Source organism: Rhincodon typus, chromosome 7 (assembly GCF_021869965.1).
Source record: "Rhincodon typus isolate 14 chromosome 7, sRhiTyp1.1, whole genome shotgun sequence".
Classification (NCBI taxonomy): domain Eukaryota; kingdom Metazoa; phylum Chordata; class Chondrichthyes; order Orectolobiformes; family Rhincodontidae; genus Rhincodon; species Rhincodon typus.
In genome coordinates, this window is record NC_063338.1 from 4,981,526 (window position 1) to 4,989,192 (window position 7,667).

Consider the following 7,667-nt stretch of genomic DNA (forward strand, 5'->3'; position numbering starts at 1 on the left):
TATGTAAAGAATTTTATTCATAATAGAACACAGATTCACAACTAGAACTTCCAGTTATGTTCAAAACCTGAGTTACTGACGTATAAAAAATATTTAACTTGAAAAGTCATCTTAAACACTCGCCTTTAACTTGCTGTCTTCCACGACGTTAGAGCTGAGCAGGGTTCAAAGTTCATAATCAATATAAATGGTGGTGATTTTTCAAGTACTTAACCTAATGGCAGTGTACATTATCATATGAAGGGCTCTTGTGGTGCAGTGGTAATGTACCTCTGGGGCAGAAGACCTAGGTTCAAGTCCAACTTCTATGATACCTTGATAAAACTCTCACCTGACTGATCACTAGCTCCCCATATTTATACAGCCAATTCAAACCCAATTGACTCAATTAATATATCCATTTCCTGTTCCCCAATTCAATGACGTCAGGTATTCTTTCACACGTTAGATGGTATCACAGCACAGTTGACTGCAAATAAACTCACTGACGTAGAAGAATGAACAAAAAAATTCAGCTAATATTTAAGCTCACAACACCAGAATTTCTGATTGATAGCTGTACAAATAGACAAGTTGGCTGCCAACATAAAATGATCCACATTTTGACTGGGAACCCCAAGCCAATATTTTGCAAATTAATTAGGAAGGAGCAAAATCTAGAGAAACTACTTAGTTATTTTCTCAATTAACATTCAGAAAATGACATTTTTCCTTTATCATAGAATCCCTAGTGTGGAAGGCAGCCATTTGGCCCATCGAGTCCACAACGATACTCCGAACAGCATCCCACCCTGACGTATCTCCCTACACTAACCCTGGAGGTCTACATTTCCCGTGGCTAAACCACCTTGCCTGCACATCCCTCGACACTACGGACAACTTAGCATGGTCAATCCACCTAGCCTGCATATCTCTGGACTGTGGAAGAAAACCGGAGCAAACCCACACAGACATGCAAACTCAATACAGACAGTCATCGGAGGATGGAATTGAACACTGTGACACAACAGTGCTAACCACTGAGCCACCGTACTGTTCGAAAGTATTAATGTCAACAGTTCGGTCAAGAGATCCACCATAAACAGCAACACAACATATTCCACTCCCAGCTTTGAGCAAATTTAAGTATCAAACGACAAATTCATGGCCTAGAATGAAACCATTTCATATTAGGCAGGAATCCTCCCCAAACACGAAGTCAGAAAGCAAACTAGTGACAAAGTCTACAACCACTTCATTTTTATAAGCTAGAAAAGCTACATCCCTTCAATCAGAATTTCCATTGAAAAATTATGCAGATAAACCAACTTTCAATATCCAAACAATTGAAACTGGTAGGAAATAAAGTAATTATCACTTCAGCCAAGAGAGTGGTAGAGTTCCACGAAGTTTCAAATGACAAGCCATCATGGTCAGCTGTTGAATCCCATCCTAGAGTGATTAATGCCCTGCCAGTTTGGGCCAGAGAACATAGAACAGTACAGGCCCTTCAGCCCACGATGTTGTGCCCACCTATTATCCTATTAAGGTCAATCTACCCTGCATACCCTACATTTTACTATCCTCCATGTGCCTATCCAAGAGTCGTTCAAAAGTTTCTAAAGTATCTGACTCCACTACCACTGCCGGCAGCACATTCCACATGCCCACCACTCTCTGTGTGAAGAGCCTACCTCTGACATCTCCCCCATACCTTCCTCCAATCACCTTAAAATTATGACCCCTCGTAATAGTCATTTCCGCCCTGGGAAAAAGTCTCTGGCTATCCACTCTATCTATGCCTCTCATCATTTTGTACACCTCTGTCAAGTCATCTCTCATCCTTCTTCGCTCCAATGAAAAAACCCCTAACTCCCTCAACCTTTCCTCATAAGACCTGCCCTCCAGTCCAGGCAGCATCCTGGTAAATCTCCTCTGCACCCTCTCTAAAGCTTCCACATCTTTCCTATAATGAGGTGACCAGAACTGAACACAATATTCCAAGTGTGGTCTAACCAGGGTTTTATAGAGCTGCAGCATAACCTCACGGCTCTTAAACTCAATTCCCCTGACAATGAAAGCCAACACATCATACGCCTTCTTTACAACCCTTTCAACTTGTGTAGCAACTTTGAGGGATCTATGGATGTGGACCCCAAAATCCCTCTGGTTCCTCCACACTGCTGAGAATCCTGCCATTAACCCTGAATTCTGCATTCAAATTTGACCTTCCAAAATGAATCAGGTTGCATAGTGCTCGAGATTAAAGATCTTGAATTTCCTGTGAACTGCTAGCCCTTCCCATTAGCTCATTTTGAACATCACCTCCCTGTTACAAGTTCACGAGGCAAATCTCCAACGTGCATCAGAGCTGTCTAGTTGTCTAGGCCTTGCTGCAGGTAGGTATGGGCTGCTTTATTATGAATAATAAAAGGAACTAAACATTGTACAACTAATGAACAGCTCCGCTTCTTAACTACTTAAAAAAGATGGACATTTGGGAGGAAAGATAACAGAGGTCTACCTGCAGAAACTGCCACCTCAAACTACAACAATCTGATAAATCGGATAATCCTGAAATGACTTAACAGCTAACTCAAAAATAGCATCTACTTCATATTCCCTTTACCTATCTGGATAACAAGCTCTTCACTTCTCTCTGTAGAGGTCAAACCCATGTACAACCCACTATTCCTCCAAATAGATTTTCTTTGAAAAACTCAGATGTTATAAAAGGTTCCACTTTGATCTGCATGATGGCTGATTTTAGCAAACCTGTAACCTTGAAAGTTCTATGAAGGCACAGAACTGCATCATGGAACTTTAGTTTAAGCTGCGAAAATGCAGTTATTTTCTCTTCCTTTGACATCATTGAAGAACTGAATAAAAGTTCTCAAAATCAAGATTAACTCAAATGAACCATTTGACACAAATTAAACTGGCTTGTTAGACAGACCACAAAGCACAGCAGCAGCCAAGTAGCACACGTAGAACTTTTAAAAACAAAAGCTATGTCTTTGAGTACTGGATACATGAACAGGAAGAGTTTAGAGGGATATGGGCCAAATGATGGTAATGGGACCAGATTAATTTTAGACATCTGGTTAGTATAGACGAGTTGGACCAAAGTGTCTGTTTCCATGCTGTACATCTTGGACTATTATCTTCTTCTCAACCCTTCAAGCTTGGCCTTTGAGCTAAGAATTAGTTTTACAAACACTATTAAATGCTGTTCAAGTATTAAATACAAAATTATTTGATTTACTTTTGCACTGCAAAGTAGGAAGAAATAACAGTAGCCTGTATAGCACGTTGCACCTTCGCCACCATTCAATAAAACCACACATAAATTAAACATGATTTGCTGCAGAAGAGTGGGTTAAGGCAGGAAAGGATTTGTTGGTGTTTTCTCTGCGCTCTGTCAGCTAAGCTTTCAATTTCTGTTCACTTCTTCTAATGTCCTAACAGACCAACAGCCTCTAGAGATCGTAACAATCTGTAACTATCTTCTGGCAGATATCAAGCCCACCATCTTCCATGCAGCTGTCCATGAGATATGGTATAGAGATCAACAGGTCATGATGCAGTTCACTGCATACCGGGTCTTTCGATAACTGCATTCATCACCTGATGAACATGGTCAAACCAGGAGTCACTGGTTTAATGGCAAGTGTATGCTGACAGGATGCATACTTTTGAGGGTGCCAAATTTGATTACCTTACCTGTCAAGAGATCCCTAGAATACAACCAAGCCAAAGTGCAAATTGTTCAGTCTTTCCCCTACTTAGCTAATGCTGTCCAGGTCACACTGATATAAAAGGAATACCCCAAGGGCAGAGGCTTGGTAGACCTAAAATATGGCGTTCTCAGCCATGTTACTCTTACACAGCTTGGGCATGACTACATATTTTGCGCATATTAATTTTGCAATAAGAGATTTCGGATGACTGATGTCGTACAATATGAATTTATCAGTTGCCTCCAGGTGTTGTACTGAATTGCCAATTGACAGTGATGTCCTGGGACTATGATTTGTGTCTTCCTGATGTGAAACTTTTTCAAAGCACAAGAATCTGTCCAATTGTCACTGAAGGCGTACCTAAGTATAAAATTTCATGCAGTGTGATCACCATAGTGCAATTTGACTAGAACTTTTGTCTTAGATCTCAAGGAGACAAAACTAAACAGCATCATCAGTTTTGATACCCAATTAGACATCCTCTACATGAACTGAATGATAAAAATAACTGCCAAAGTATGTTGGGGCCAGAGTGCAACTAATGACCCCACTGCAAGATCTCATAGGATTCCAGATTTACAGTCCCAGCTGATTTCACCCATCACATTGTTGCGGAAAGAGATTGTCCGGAGCAGCTTCAGCAAATATCACATTTTATTCAGCAGTATAAATAAGCCATCTGTGTTCTGAAAGCCCATTGCCTTGTAAAATCAAAAGGTAACAGACATTGGTTGCCTTTACTTGCAGCATTTTCCTTGCAGCTGTCGGGTTAAGATTATGGACCTTCCATTTACAAAGTACACTGCGATTTGGGATAGATGGTTTTGGATAAGGGCAAAATAGAGTAAAGTATACTCACATGACGTTCATTCGGGAAAAGCTTTAATAGTTGATGAAAATACTACAGTTGTACAGGGCCATAATTTCAGCATTGTGCATATCCTCAAGCAATACACTTTGCTTACAGCAGATAAAATTATGCAGTTACTGCAGGATTGCTGATTTCTCATGCTTGGCGAATTCAGGCAGTACAGCAAGAACTAAAGCTTTGCCAATGACCAAGACCTCTGCTAAGATCCTTCACCAAGTTTGATTTCCTGTTCTTTCATGACTGGTAGGCTCTCAATAACACTCAGAGGTTCCCCGTAACTGTATTCTGTTGAGAATACAGCTTAGGATCCTGTTCCAACCACTTCAAAATGTAATGCAGTTGAAGCTGGACCCTTATATTTAAAGGCACTAGTTTAGCCTCACCCAGAGAATTGCATCCACAAGTGCAGTGCTCGCTTTCAGCGAGATGCAAAAATACCGGAGTGCGCATAAAGGAAACAAGAACGATTCTAGGGATAAGGAACTTCAGTACTGAAGATAATTTGGAGAAGGTGGGACTATTTCACTTAAAGACAAAGTTAATAGGAGATTTGATAAAAGGTGCTTCATATTGCAAGAGCTTTGGATGGGCTAGATATGGAAAAATTTTGGCCATTTATAAAAGGATCGACAGCAAGAGGACACCAATCTAACTTAATTGATTAAAAGAAGCAATAGCAAGATCAGGACAAACATCTTCATGCAATGACTGGCTAGAATTTGTAATGAGCTGTCAGACTGCATGGTTGGAGCAGTTTCAATCAAGGCATTTAAAAATGCCATTACCGGGGTCTGATGGCCTAGTGGTATTATCACGGGACTGTTAGTCAAGACACCAAGATAACGTTCTTGAGACTAGTTTCGGTGGAATTTGAATTCAAAATTTGACAGTCTAACGATGACCGTGAATCCATTGTCGATTGTAGGAAAAACCCCTATGGTTCACATATGTCCTTTAACGACACCCTCATCCTGCGAATGAATTCTTAAAAATTACCTGAAAAACAGCAACGCACACAGCTATGGAGAGAAGATGGGAGAATGGAGCAAGGTGAATGGATCGTCCAGAGACAGTGTTAACATGAGGGGCTGAATGGCCTCTTTTTGTGTGGTAACAATTCCTATATTGTACAACTTTGTACACAATTTATACTTGAGTACATATTTTTGACGTACAGATTTGACGTCCTTTCTTGCAGAGTTGCCTCACAGTCAAGTACAGATTTTCTTTCCTCCCTCCTGTGTCCCCCAGAACCTCTTTCATTTAGTCCATAGCCTGCATGACCTACCCTTCTCTCAATTCTCAACAATGGCCTATATTAAATTGTGTGTTGTCTGCCCACTGGCAGCATTTATCAGTTGCCTGAGCCAGACAACTCCTGATTTGTAACTGCTCCAAATTTCAAAAAAAAAGTTATTGATTTAACAAAAGCCCATCAAGATGCACCTTATAATACCACCCTCATTAAATTTTCAAAATCTTTGATCAGCAGCCAATCTTGATATTGATCCATGCTTGTGAATTTTAAGCGTTATATCCTTCCTTTCTCCTGAATGCCTTACAATATTAGCAACCCAAAATTGTTGACACCAAATAGCAGAATAGGGTCAGGGGGACTGAACGGTGTATTCCTTCTCTAAATGCCTTTATCTTCGACCACAATCCCATTAATTCTTCAGCAGTCATCATTCCCATGCATTCACTTAAAATCAGACAGCTGCTTCGTAGTACATAACTGAAGCATTACTGGGAAAAAAAGCTGTTGAAGCTTTCCACTCGGAGTGCAGAATATTTGGCAATACCACTAAATTTCAAAGAGAACAATTTTTTTCCTGCAGAAGGGTACATAGACCGTAACAGCGCAGTACTGGCCCTTCGGCCCTCGATGTTGCGCCGACCTGTGAAACCAATCTGAAGCCCATCTAACTTACACTATTCCATTATCATCCACATGTTTATCCAATGACCATTTAAATGCCCTTAAAGTTGGCGAGTCTACTATTTTTGCAGGCAGGGCATTCCACGCCCTTACTACTCTCTGAGTAAAGAACCTACCTCTGACATCTGTCCTATATCTATCACCCCTCAATTTAAAGCTATGTCCCCTCGTGCTAGCCATCACCATCCGAGGAAAAAGGCTCCCACTGTCCACCCTATCTAATCCTCTGATCATCTTGTATGTCTCTATCAAGTCACCTCTTAACCTTCTTCTCTCTAACGAAAACAGCCTCAAGTCCCTCAGCCTTTCCTCATAAGACCTTCCCTCCATACCAGGCAACATCCTGATAAATCTCCTCTGCACCCTTTCCAAGGCTTCCACATCCTTCCTATAATGCGGTGACCAGAACTGTACGCGATCCTCCAAGTGCGGCCGCGCCAGAGTTTCGTATAGCTGCAACATGACCTCATGGCTCTGAAACTCAATCCCTCTACCAATAAAACCTAACGCACCCTACGCCTTCTTAACAACACTATCAACCTGGGTGGCAACTTTCAGTGATCTATGCACATGGACACCGAGATTTCTCTACTCATCCACACTACCAAGAATCTTACCATTAGCCCAGTACTCTGTATTCCTGTTACTCCTTCCAAAGTAAATCACCTCACACTTTTCTGCATTAAACTCCATTTGCCACCTCTCAGCCCAGCTCTGCAACTTATCTATGTCCCTCTGTAACCTGCAACATCCTTCCGCACTATCCACAACTCCACCGACTTTGGTGTCATCTGCAAATTTACTAACCCACGGATTAGTCAAGGAGTTCAGAGAGTGCAGTACGGAAATTATCCCCCAAGCTTTGGTTTAAATTAAAAAGGAGCAATGTCTGCACCTGCAGAGAACAAGACCTTGTGTAAAAATGTAGGCAGCTTCTTGCAACTGAATTATACAAATTGCAAGATACAATAAAGTCAATTAAGATTAATTGTTAGCTCACTCTGGATTGTTCAATAGGTGTTGCCCAATCCCAGAATATGCAATGCTGGACATGATTTTAGGAGTTTTGTAAGCCCACACTGGTTGAATACAGTAAAAAAAAAATCAGTTAAGAATTTTCCACCCTCACGTTTATCTT